Genomic DNA, 13,238 nt, shown 5'->3' with positions numbered 1-13,238 from the left:
TTTTATTATTATGAAAGTTACAACATGACAAAAAAGTGCCATTTTGGACATTTGGGGGCTATTTTCTGTTACGGGGTTCACAGCCGGAGAAATCACTTTTACATATTGATAGAAGGGATTTTGGATGTGGCAATACCTTTATTTAGCTATTTCCATACTAACCCTAGTTTGTCTGATCAATCCTACCATATATTGCTTTACTACAGTATAGCAGTATATCAGGATTTTGCACATGATCTTATATAATGGGGCACATTTACTAAGGGTCCGTTGGACGCATTCGAAAGCATTGGAAGCATTGGAAGCAGCTTCGGTTCACCATATCCGTGACCGTGCGGTCGTGCGCTGGGTGCGCCGAAGCTGCTTCACATATAAAGATTAAAAAGTGTTAAAACTGCAATACAGCGGTTTAGGAGAATAACGAAAATGTGCTCCGGCACCAGCTTACCCTGAGCTGGTGCTCAGTATTTGAAGCTTACAACTACTATTTCATGTGGTAGGTTTCTTTTAAAAGCAGTGGAAAACAGAGGTACAAAATGACTCAACAATGTCCTTGGAAGAGTGCTGTGAAGTCCATGCAGAGGGCATTTATATGGTAGTAGGCTGAATGGTAGCACAGGGATCGGGGTTTATCTTCAGGAAGTAAAAACAATGAAGCCTCCTATAGAATGACTGTGAGGAATTGATAAAGAAAGGATATTGAACAATCATGTTACTTTTTATTACACAAACAATAGCAATTATTTGCAGAAAGTGTAGAACCCCTTAATTCAGCTAATTAGTATGGTATTTTATAGACATTTATGGGGTAATAGGAGAAATGAGGATTTCCGTCTATTATCTAAGCTTTAGTCTTCTTTCTGATATTTGGTTTTATATTTGCAGTGTTTTATCTACCACTGAATTGATTTTGCACCGGTAATTTGGAAATTGAATACAGTGGAGGGCACATGGCATTTTAAGGACATGGGGCCCTCATTCTTGTCATCAGTGGTGAAACCCCCAAGATCAATGGTCGATTATGCTCTTGATTATCCCTTTGACATCATATCTCTTTAGCTAAAATGGTATCTCACTATGATAAAGGAAAGAAATATTACATTGCTTGAAAGTGTAAAAATCTTTAAGAGTAATATATATCATTAGACCGGCTCCTTATGACAGTTCTATGTCTGTCTTTGGAGCTCCGCCACTCATTGATTCATTAAAGTGACTATGCCCCTTTATAAATCTGCTGGCAGTGTCTTTTTGTGGCAGTTGCATAAAAATTCACAAAAGAACATCAAAAGTCGCAGCATGTAGACCAGGGTGGGATCGGAGTCAATTTGCTCCAAAACTGGCGCTTAAATGGAAAGTCGCAATGGTAATAACTAATCTATGCAAATAATGAATTTGGCACTAGCAGGGTCTATGTCAAAGTGACTTTGCACTGCCCTATGTTCATTTGGCGCAATGGAAATTCGCAAAACAGCCATTGCGCCAAAACAACTCCAAACATAGACGTAAAAGAAAATGATACATCACCCCCTTTGTGTCTTGTCCTAGTTGGAAATAATAAATACTTGTTGAATTTTTTTTCCTGTATAGAATCCCAATCCTTGATTACCGCATGAATAAACCAAGCATATTCTGAAAATAATGTTATGTGTTATCCCTAAAGTCCTTTGTAAACATCAGCAAGTTATTAACATTCACAATGTTAATTTTATGCCCTAATGCTTCATTTTCATGATATTCACACTTCACCTAGAATGAATTAGAGACACCATAATTGCCTTTCGATGAGAAGGTTTTGGTGTTTCATAGTATATCTTACTAAAAGGTTTTTTTTTTGGTTATTGTCACAGATGATAAGAGGATAAATTCTCTATAACACCCTAAGTGTACATAAGGGAATATCTGCCATGTCTTAAAGGGGTTGGCCACTTAACTTCAAGCTTTATGTAATGTGTTCGGACAGGATATTAGTCAACTTAACAATATCAATACCAAGTCTGCCAATTATTGTGAAAAGGATGGGATGGAGGCAATGAAAGAGTCATGGAGAGTGCTGTGCTCTGTCCTTATTAGCCAAATGACATTTTTGGGGGAAAAACTCACTTCCCCCAAAGTATTCTGTCCTTACATAGGGGAATATTGTTTGATGAGATATATTTTATAAAAATGTGTAAACTACAGAAAAGGCAGAGAAACATGGTGTTTACTGCAAATTGATGACCTTAAGCCTGTCTGATAAAGTGACAAAAGGAGAAAATAAGCATCCACTATAGATATTAAATGACTGAGTAGAAGAACGGACAGAAACAAGCAAAGGTCAAACAGGTCTGTTGGAGGCATGGTTACAAAATCATTAAGCAGATGAATAATCTGGAGCTTGAATAGTTTGTGTCACAGGGTAGGGGGAAGGTGAGGGAGAAACGTAATAGAACGAGTAGATGCTAACAGGGAACTAAACCTGTACTTTTATTTCAGCTTGAAGACAGAAAGTATATTAAATTGGTGCCCCATTAATTGGCATGCTGACAAAAGTGTCAAACATAAATGTGTCATAGATATTTCTCTAGATATGAGTGAGGCTCTAGGAATATGTAGAAAAGGCATTTATGGATCTTCCATGGTTACATAGTTTTCCAGAAGAAAATTAATTCAGAAATTTAAACAAATCACAGCAAATTAACAGGTTAATTCCCAATGTCAGAGTGTCATTATCATAGAATTCCAGCAAGGTTGGGTCTACGTGCACTACTAGTCAAGATATGGGGGCAAAATAGCGCTAAAAAGAAATGTAATTTGATGATGAGCCGAGGGTGTTGTGCAGGGTTGGCTTTCCTTCATCCATAAAATTAAACATTGAAGCCAAAAAGCTACATTTATCTCATCTAATCAGCAGTCACGTAACTTGAAGCTGACGGACCCCACTTCAAAGTCTGTGCCAGTATTATTCTGGTACTAATCTTCTCATATGGGAAAGTGACACCTTATGGGCTCCCTAAGCCTCTTTGGTCAGGTTGCGACAGCACCCTTTAAGCCCCACAAGTTAAGCCCCTGCTGACCAGAGAACCTTGTAACCTTCTTAGCCTTTTGAAGACTTCTTATTGCTTGTTTTCAAAAATTGTTTTCTTCTTGTCACTGAGGACTTGCAATACTTTAGGACTGGCTCCTAAATATGGATACTGGATGTCCTAGGAGCTTCAACAATAGGGCTGATATAATGTACATTTGTTAACTATAAGATTTACACATTGGGGCACATTTACTTACCTGTCCATCGAAGTTCTCTGAAAGTGCATTGTCACACGATTATGCACTCTGCCGTGATTCACTACGATTGTGCGCCCAATATCCTGCATGTGTCGCTTCCCCACTCAGGTCCGCCGGACTTCACCTGCTTCATGTAAGTGCATTGTCTTGTGACACAATTTAAAAGTTAAATCCCACGCTCAGTCCAAATCATCCCATGGCACCCCCTCTCAATTTCTGTCACGTGAAAACCAGCACAGCTGTGCCAAAGTTCGATCGCGTGCGACACAATGCCAGCGCAGACCCCTGTTAAATACCTGTCAAAGCCGTGCAATCCTCGAAAACGTTGGAAAGTCCGACGAAAGTGTGCGTTCCGATTCTTAATAAATAAGCCCCATTATGTGTCTGGCCCTTTTTATCTCCTCCTACTCTTCTCTCCCTTATTTCATCTCCTTTTCCCATGATGTCATGTGAAAACTTTCAGTTGTAATTTTGTTTTATATGGGCATAGGCCCATCACCATGCGTATGTGGGTTTTCCCCATGGATGAACATCCTCTTTTAGTGCTGGAGGCCACTTTCTTGTTTATCCAAATTGTTCTATAAAGTTAAGATTTCTCAGGTACATGACTGAAGTGGACAGGTTCTACCACCTGAGCTGTGGATCTCTGCAGCTTCTCTTGAGTAATCCTAGTCGTGCCATACTCCGAGCATGTAGGAGTGATGGATTGAACAGTACAGAGCTTGCTCCCACCTGTATTGGTTGTGGCACATGCATCTCTCAACATGATGTTACTGATGAAATATAGGCTGGGGGTGTTAGGAGGACCTCCACTGGCCTGGAGGTAGGTACTGAAGTAAGTATTACTTCCTTACTATTTTTTATTTGCAAATTAAATTAAGATTGTTGATTGTGTCGCTATAAATTGGAATACGGTAGTTTGTGAAGCAAAGATATAAGACAAAATAGTTTAGACAAAATAGTTAATCTTTTATCAGTATTTTGCTATGTAATGTAACTTCTTATTAAATATGGACAATTTTATAATGAATTTTTGCAGAAAGACTCCAGAAAAACCTGACTAAGCCTTAAGGGAGCTATTGTCCACCTATTCCTATTACACAACAATTACTTTGAATTTTGAAGTGCTTTGTTAAAAACCAATACTTGTAGTTGGAGCTACGGATGCTAATTAGATGAAAGCAAGAAATAAATGTGCATTTCCTGGGACCTACTGGCTTGTACATAACTGAATTATATCATGCATTGTCATATTCATATATTATCACAGTTTGATAAGATGCTAATTTTTCTCCGCTCTTTATGTAACTATAGCCATGAACCTGAGACAATGGATTCTGTGCCACTGAGTGTAGCAAAGAATTTTCTTCATTCTTCCTCAAACAAATGGAAACAATGGAGGACAGCACGAACAAGAAGCTAATGAGAACAGGGGAGATGTTCACCAATTAGCACATGCTTGTGAAAGAGTGAATGCCCCATTGACAAAGGTGGAGATACATATTGCAGTTATAAGTCTACGGATAAGGAGTGATATTACATTCAGCATGTGCGGCTTCAACAGGTTGTCATTAACAGTCTCTATGTAGATCTGTACTGAAAAAAAATCCGAAACACATTCAAGACCTTAACCTTTCTCCTGTCAATGTAAAGGGGGTTGAAAAAGAATTGTGTGACGGGAGGCTCGAGACGTTCTTGGTTTCTAAAGGCCCTTATTATAAGCTCTTTGTGTTTAACCACTTTTGTGCTGGAGATTTTAAACAAATGCAGTCCATGACATTTTACCAGTTCAGAAGGCACTTATCAATAAGGGACAAATACATTGACAAATTATAATAATAAAGGAACTCATAATCAAAACTGCAATGTTGAATGGCAGCCCGTCAGCTCTTAGTGAATGCTGTAGTATCCAGTCGGGAGCTGACTTTTACCCAGTGTAGCAAAATGCGCAGAGCACAGCAGTGTGAGGACATGCCCCATTGGCTGCTATCAAGAAAAATAAATCAGTTTTTCACAGTCATGCAACTAAGGCTAAGTTCACAGCAGCGCTTGGCAGGTTCCGTTATGCATTCTGCTAATAATATCAGAAAAATAATGCAGTAACCTGCACCTTTTTCCTATATTAATACCAGATGTGTAATGGATAATGAAAAAGAAGGTCAATTAAAGTCTATGGTAAATGAAAGGTAAATGGAAGACCTTTTTCGATGTTTGGAATTTTGGATGGACAATAGGGTCAGTGTATCTTCCCAGTAAACAGTTAGTTTCTATCAAAAGTTGTCCAAAGTAGCGCAAACCTTTTCTAACTCCCATTGCAGAAATTGCTGAAAAAGTTAATGATGGATAGAAAGATAATGATGCCAGAAATTACTGCATGTGGGGCTGCATATCCACAGGCTGGTTTGGGCTTTTATTCACTGTCACGGGTGCTCCCGCGATCCCTGTCTTGGATCGTGGGCACATCCGTGCTCCTCCGTGTGCCCCCCGCTGCAGCCCAGTCACACCACTCACCTCTCCCGGCTCCTGCCCTTCCCCGAACTGCCGGCGGGGACGCGCGCGCGGCTCCTGCCGAAAATTTATAGGGCCAGCGCACCACTAATTGGTGCACTGGCTGAACACCTCACCTTTAAGAATCCTGCCTCTTCCTGTGTCCCCTGCCGGATCTTTGTGCCTCACAGCCTAAGAGAAAGCTTCCTAGTGATTATTCCTGCATTCCTGTGTATTCCTGCGTTCCTGTGTATTCCTGCGTTCCTGTGTGTCTCCGCTCCTGAGTCCTGTGTAGCTGTGTTACCCGAGTTCCTCTGTGGTGCTGTGTTCTGTGTGCCTGTGTTCCCTTTCCTACCTGCTAGGACCTCCCATTGCTGACCCCGGATTTGGACTTGACCTTGCATCTCTGCCGCCTGCCCTGACCCCGAGCCTGGACCTGACTACGAGACTGTCTTCTGCTAAGGTACCTCGACCTCGGCTGCCACCGCGGGCTAGTCGCACCTGGGAACGACCTGGTGGTATCCTGCCGCAGCAAGTCCAACCAGCTTTGCGGCGGGCTCTGGTGAAAACCAGGTGCCACTTGGATTCCGGTCCCAGGTGTCGGCTAGTTCCATCTCCCGCGGTGGTCCAGAGGATCCACTGATCCTGACAGTAAGATCCGGCCATGGATCCCGCCGAGGCTCCTCCTCCCAGTCAGCCTGATCTTGCCACCATCGTGATCCACCAGTCCCGGCAGATTGCTTCACAGCAGAATCAGCTAGAGCAAGTCACCGCCATGCTACAACAACTGCTAGCTACCCAGCATCAGCAACAGTCTCCTGAAGCAGCCGCTGCGACTCCTGCTACCCCGGCTTATGCTGCTGAACCCAGGCTACGTCTCTCTTTGCCCAGCAAATATGATGGAGATCCCAAGATGTGCAGGGGCTTCATAACCCAGTGCTCCCTGCACATAGAACTCATGCCGTCGCAATTTGTCACAGAGCAGTCCAAGGTGGCATTTGTCCTCAGCCTTCTTTCCGGGAAATCCCTGGCCTGGGCTACTCCGCTTTGGGACAGAGATGACCTGGTTATGTCTAACCTCACCGCATTTCTGTCAGAGTTCCGGTCAGTCTTTGAGGAACCATCACGAGCCTCCTCTGCGGAGTATGCATTGTTGAACCTGCGTCAGGGCAACTAATCTGTGAGAGAGTACGCAGTTCAATTCCGCACCCTGGCTTCCGAACTTGCTTGGAGCGATGCAGCCCTCATCGCTACATTTAAGAAAGGGCTCTCTGTGCAGGTTAAGGACGCACTGGCAGCTCGGGACCTTCCATCTACCCTGAGTGGCCACTCGAATTGACGTTCGGTTTAAGGAGCGCGCTGAGGAACTACGCTCCGAGTATCGCCAAGGCCGTGTTAGACACCTTCCTCGCCTGGCACCAGTCTTCCAAAGGCCGCTCCAGCCCCTGCCAGAATCTTCTGCTGAGGAACCCATGCAGGTTGACTGAACCTGGCTCACTCTACAAGAGCGTTCCAGACAAGGTCAGGAGAACCTGTGCATGTACTGTGCCAACCCACAGCACTTTGTCGGGACTTGTCCTGTCTGTCCCCAACACCCGGGAAACGCCAGCACCAAGGCTTCTCAGGAGAAGCTTCCCTAGGTGTGAATAAAGTTTCTCCACGCCTGATTCTCCCCGTGCTCCTCAGCATTGGCACCGGTACTCCGGTCCAGGTTTCCGCTTTCTTGGATTCGGGCTCCACAGCGAACTTTGTAGATGCTGCCCTGGTCTCCCTGTATAACTTCCCGGTGGTTCGTTTTGAGAAGCCTTTGTCCATTGCCTCAGTCAGTGGCCAGATTCTCTCCATGCCCATCTGCTTTCGCACGGAACCCCTGCTCCTTCAAGTTGGTGCATTACATAAAGAGAGACTCTCCTTTTTTGTGCTGCCACATTGCACTTCCACTCTACTGCTGGGTCTCCCCTGGTTGCAGCATCATGCCCCTGTTCTGGACTGGTCTTCTGGGGAGATTCTCCGTTGGGGTCTGGATTGTTCCTCATGCTGCATGACGGTTCCACATCCACTCCCTGTCAGGACTGCTACCTTGTCTCCCAAGTCTCTGGAGGGACTTCCAGCTTCGTACCGGGACTTTGCAGATGTTTTTTCTAAAAAACAAGCTGAGACCCTTCCTCCACATCGTCCCTACGAGTGCCCCATTGACCTGCTGCCTGGATCTTCTCCACCACGGGGTCGGGTGTATCCGCTCTTGGTTCCTGAGACTGCCGCTATGTCGCAATATGTTAAGGAAAATCTGCAAAGAGGTTTCATCCGCAAATCCTCCTCACCAGCCACCAGCTGGCACTGGTTTCTTTTTTGTCACTAAAAAGGATGGCTCTCTCGCCCCTGTATTGACTATCGCGGTCTTAACAAAGTCACAGTTAAGAATCGATATCCTCTGCCGCTTATCACGAAGTTATTTGATCGTCAGCGGGGTGCAAGAATTTTTTCCAAATTAGATCTTCGTGGGGCCTACAACCTCATCCACATCAGGAAGGGTGACGAGTGGAAGACCGCATTTAACACCCGTGATGGGCATTTGAATATCTAGTTATGCCCTTCGGACTTTGTAATGCGCCAGCCGTTTTCCAGGAATTTGTGAATGATATTTTCCTGGACTTAATGTACAGTTGTGTTGTGGTTTACCTGGATGACATCCTTGTGTTTTCTGCTGATCTCGAGTCCCACCAGTCTCATGTACGGCAAGTTCTCATCCGCCTCAGGATGAACCACCTCTATGCCAAGCTGGAGAAGTGCAGTTTCATCAGAAGAGCCTTCCATTCCTCGGCTACATAATTTCAGATAAAGGTTTGTAGATGGATCCTGCCAAGTTATCTGCGGTTCTTCAGTGGCCACACCCAGTGGGACTGCGACCTATACAAAGATTTCTGGGCTTTGCTAATTATTATAGACAATTTATCCCACATTTCTCATCTCTGGTCGCGCCGATGGTGACGCTTACGAAAAAGGGTGCTAATCCCCGTGTTTGGCGGCCAGCGGCAGAAGCAGCCTTCTCTAGAAATTAAAAACTGCTTTTTACTCCGCTTCAGTCCTTACCCGACCTGATACTGAAAAGCCGTTCCTGGTGGAAGTTGATGCCTCCTCCGCTGGCGCTGGGGCGGTCCTTACCCAGAAGGGGCCTAGGGGCCGAACACTTACTTATGGCTTCTTCTCCAAAACCTTCTCCTCCGCGGAGAGAAATTATTCCATTGGAGATCGGGAGCTTCTAGCCATGAAGCTGGCTTTGGAAGAGTGGCGTCATCTGCTGGAGGGAGCCCGATTTCCTGTCAGAATTTTCACGGACCACAAAAACCTTCAGTATCCACAGACGGCTCAGCGTTTGAATCCGCGTCAAGCCCGGTGGTCCCTCTTCTTTTCTCGCTTTGACTTCCGAATCCATTTTCGTCCTGACGCCTTGTCCCGTGCTTCTGATGTTGTAGGGGAGTTCTCTGCTCCGAGGCATATTGTTCCTCCAGAGAGACTTGTGCTTGCCGCGCCGGTGGACCTCCAGCAGCTGCCTCCCGGCAAGACTTACGTGCGACCTGGTTTCCGAAAGAGGATCCTGACCTGGGGACATTCTTCTCGTGTGGCTGGGCATCCTGGGGTGCAGCGCTCTGTGGCCTTAATTTCACGATTCTACTGGTGGCCTGACTTGGTCAAGGATGTTCGGGATTTCGTGGGTTCCTGTGCCTCTTGTGCCCGCAACATGCCCTCACAACTAAAACCTGCTGGTCTTCTGTTGCCGTTACCCGTGCCTACCAGCCCACGGTCTCATGTGGCTATGGACTTTGTTACGGATCTTGCGCCATCTTCTGGCAATACTGTTATCCAGGTGGTTACTGACCGCTTTTCGAAAATGTCTCATTTTGTCCCTCTACCAGGTTTGCCTTCTGCTCGCCAGCCTCTTCTTGTAGCATATTTTCCGGTTTCATGGTTTCCCTCGGCACATCGTCTCGGATCGAGGAGTTCAGTTTGTGTCCAAATTCTGGAGATCTCTGTGCAACCAGTTGCAGGTGAACTTGGACTTCTCTTCTGCCTATCACCCACAGACTAACGGCCAAGTGGAGAGGGTGAATCAGACTTTAGGTTGCTATCTCCGCCACTTCGTCTCTGCCCATCAGGACAACTGTGCCTCTCTTCTACCATGGGCGAAGTTCTCTTACAATTCCCTGGACTCCATTCCTGCCGGTTCTGCTCCCTTTTTTATTACCTACGGACTGCATCCTCGGCCTCCTCTTCCGTTACGCATGTCTGCAGATGTTCCTGCAGTGGAGGACCTGGTACGTGATCTAAAAGCCATCTGGGAACAAGTCCACACTTCATTGCTCCAAGCTTCATCCCAGACCAAGCATCAAGCAGACAAAAGACACCTACCATTTCCTGTTTTAGCTCCTGGTGACAGGGTCTGGCTGTCCGCCAAGTATGTTCGGCTGAAGATCCCGAGCTATAAATTGGGACCCCGGTTCTTGGGTCCATTCGAAATTCGCACACGGCTCCTGCCAAAAATTTCAAAGGCCAGCGCACTGCTAATTGGTGCACTGGCTGAACACCTCACCTTTAAGAATCCTGCCTCTTCCTGTGTACCCTGCCGGATCTTTGTGCCTCACAGCCTAAGAGAAAGCTTCCTGGTGATTATTCTGCGTTCCTGGTGATTATTCTGCGTTCCTGTGTATTCCTGAATTCCTGTGTATTCCTGCGTTCCTGTGTGTCTGCGCTCCTGAGTCCTGTGTAGCTGTCTTACCCGAGTTCCGTGTTGCTGTGTTTAGTGTGCCTGTGTTCCCTTTCCCACCTGCCTGGACCTCCCATTGCTGACCCCGGATTTGGACTTGACCTTGCATCTCTGCCGCCTGCCCTGACCCCGAGCCTGGACCTGACTACGAGACTCTCTTCTGCTAAGGTACCTTGACCTCGGCTGCCACTGTGGGCTAGTCGCACCTGGGAACGACCTGGTGGTATCCTGCTGCAGCAAGTCCAACCCGCTTTGCGGCGGGCTCTGGTGAAAACTAGGTGCCACTTGGATTCCGGTCCCAGGTGTCGGCTAGTTCCATCTCCCGCGGTGGTCCAGAGGATCCACTGATCCTGACATTCACATCCCTGTCCATTGCCGAAACCTACCTCTATGCATACGAGAACATTGGAAAAGGACCATGAAAAAAGTCAGAAAAATTGGCCTGGCCTCATCAATCATGTTTTTAGGGTTAAATGTTGGGAACAAGTGAATCTTTTACTTGGCAGAAAGTTGCCACTAGAATGTACTTTGGGAAGAAGATAAGAAAATGGCGGCATTTTGATACTACTGGTAAACCTTTAATCCTGGCATCATTATTAGAGATGAGCGAACATGCTCGTCCGAGCTTGATGCTCGGTCGAGCATTAGGGTACTCGAGACGGCTCGTTGCTCGGACGAGTATTTCCCCTGCTCGAGATCGAGCATTTAATTAAAAAAAACACAGTGAAGAACAATGAAGAATAGAATAAAAACAGTGAACACAGGATCATTTAAGATAAAAACACAGTGCAGAACACAGTGCAGAATAGATTACAGATGTTCGGCACATCTGCTTACTTGTCGGGAGATACGCGCGGAACGGCGCGAACAAAATAGCATGTGAAGAACAATATATATGTGTGTAAAGAACACATTGCAGATGTTTCCATACATCTGCAATGTCTTCTTCACACATATATATTGTTCTTCACATGCTATTTTGTTCGCGCCGTTCCGCGCGTATCTCCCGACAAGTAAGCAGATGTGCCGAACATCTGTAATCTATTCTGCACTGTGTTCTGCACTGTGTTTTTATCTTAAATGATCCTGTGGTCACTGTGTTCACTGTGTTCACTGTTTTTATTCTATTCTTCACTGTTCTTTACATCTGCTAACTTGTCGGGAGATAATATACGCGCGGAACAGTGAAGAATAGATCGCAGATGTTTGCAAATTATCAGAAGACATTATTTTTCAATTAAATAACACATTTTATTCCTGAACCATGGTCCCTTTGAAAAATGCTCGGGTCTCCCATTGACTTCAATGGGGCTCGTTACTCGAAACGAGCACTCGAGCATCTGGAAATGTTCGGCTCGAGTAACGAGCACCCGAGCATTTTAGTGCTCGCTCATCTCTAATCATTATGGATTTTATTTTGACTTTCAGAATGAGCCTTTAACAGTTGTCTACCCTAGGAGGTGGGCATTCTTAACAGCAGAGAGCCCTTTTATTGCATTTGTGTGAGTTAGCTTTGATTACAGTAAATATCAGAGATATAAAAGATTTGATTCGGATTTACACTGAAGCTTTTTAGAATATAAACGAACCAATGCTGCTCCAATTGTAGTGGAAATTGTTATATAGTCCCCTGTAGTCCTCTAGAAGATGTAATGAAAAGCTCATGTTTGGTTTTGATCATTTTTCAGATTTTCACTGAAATGTTTTCCATTTTCACTAAAACAACAACAATAATGGTAACCTAACGACAATGGTGCAAATTAGAAGCCATTAAAAGTCCATTAAATTTAATGAACAATTTGATCATAATCATTAGACTTATTATCATATGTTGAAGTTCAGATTCAATTTGGTGCTAGATTTGAACCATGAATCTATGAATCAATGGGGCATTTCTTCTTTATTTGCAACTTTTTATGTCTATTTTTGAGACTGTTTCTCCTTTCAAAGTTCCCTCATGGTTTAGATTTTTGAAGTTATAACTAGAGATGAGCGAACACTAAAATGCTCGGGTACTCGTTATTCGAGACGAACTTTTCCCGATGCTCGAGTGCTCGTCTCGAATAACGAACCCCATTGAAGTCAATGGGAGACTCGAGCATTTTTCAAGGGGACCAAGGCTCTGCACAGGGAAGCTTGGCCAAACACCTGGGAACCTCAGAAAAGGATGGAAACACCACGGAAATGGACAGGAAACAGCAGGGGCAGCATGCATGGATGCCTCTGAGGCTGCCTAATCGCACCATTATGCCAAAATTATGGGCAACAGCATGGCCATGACAGAGTGACAGAATGAAGCTAGATAGCATCTAAAACATCCAATAATTGACCCTGACACTATAGGGGACGGCATGCAGAGGCAGCGGCAGCAGCGGCAGGCTAGAGAGTGGCATGGCGACATACCCTAAATGGACTCAGGCTTCAAACCAATGGGTGGCAGAGAGGAACCAAAGGAGGTGAGCAAGAAGCGCTCAAATAATATCGCTACATGATAAAAGTTTGCCAGTATATTTTGTGGATTACACAGCAGGGTGGCGACAAAGTTAACATGGAAGCCATGAAAACAACCCCAAATTCTGCCTGACACAGCTCGTTTGATAAGGGGACCATGTATGCTTACAGTTCATGCCAGTCGCTGCACTTGCTGCCAGTCTCCTTTCGAATAGTTTAAAATAATAATAACCCTCATCCATAAAGCTCTGTATAATGCTGCACCCCCCTACCTCTC

This window comes from Engystomops pustulosus, chromosome 4 (genome assembly GCF_040894005.1).
Source record: "Engystomops pustulosus chromosome 4, aEngPut4.maternal, whole genome shotgun sequence".
NCBI lineage: Eukaryota > Metazoa > Chordata > Amphibia > Anura > Leptodactylidae > Engystomops > Engystomops pustulosus.
Note: the sequence above shows the minus strand (reverse complement) of the source record.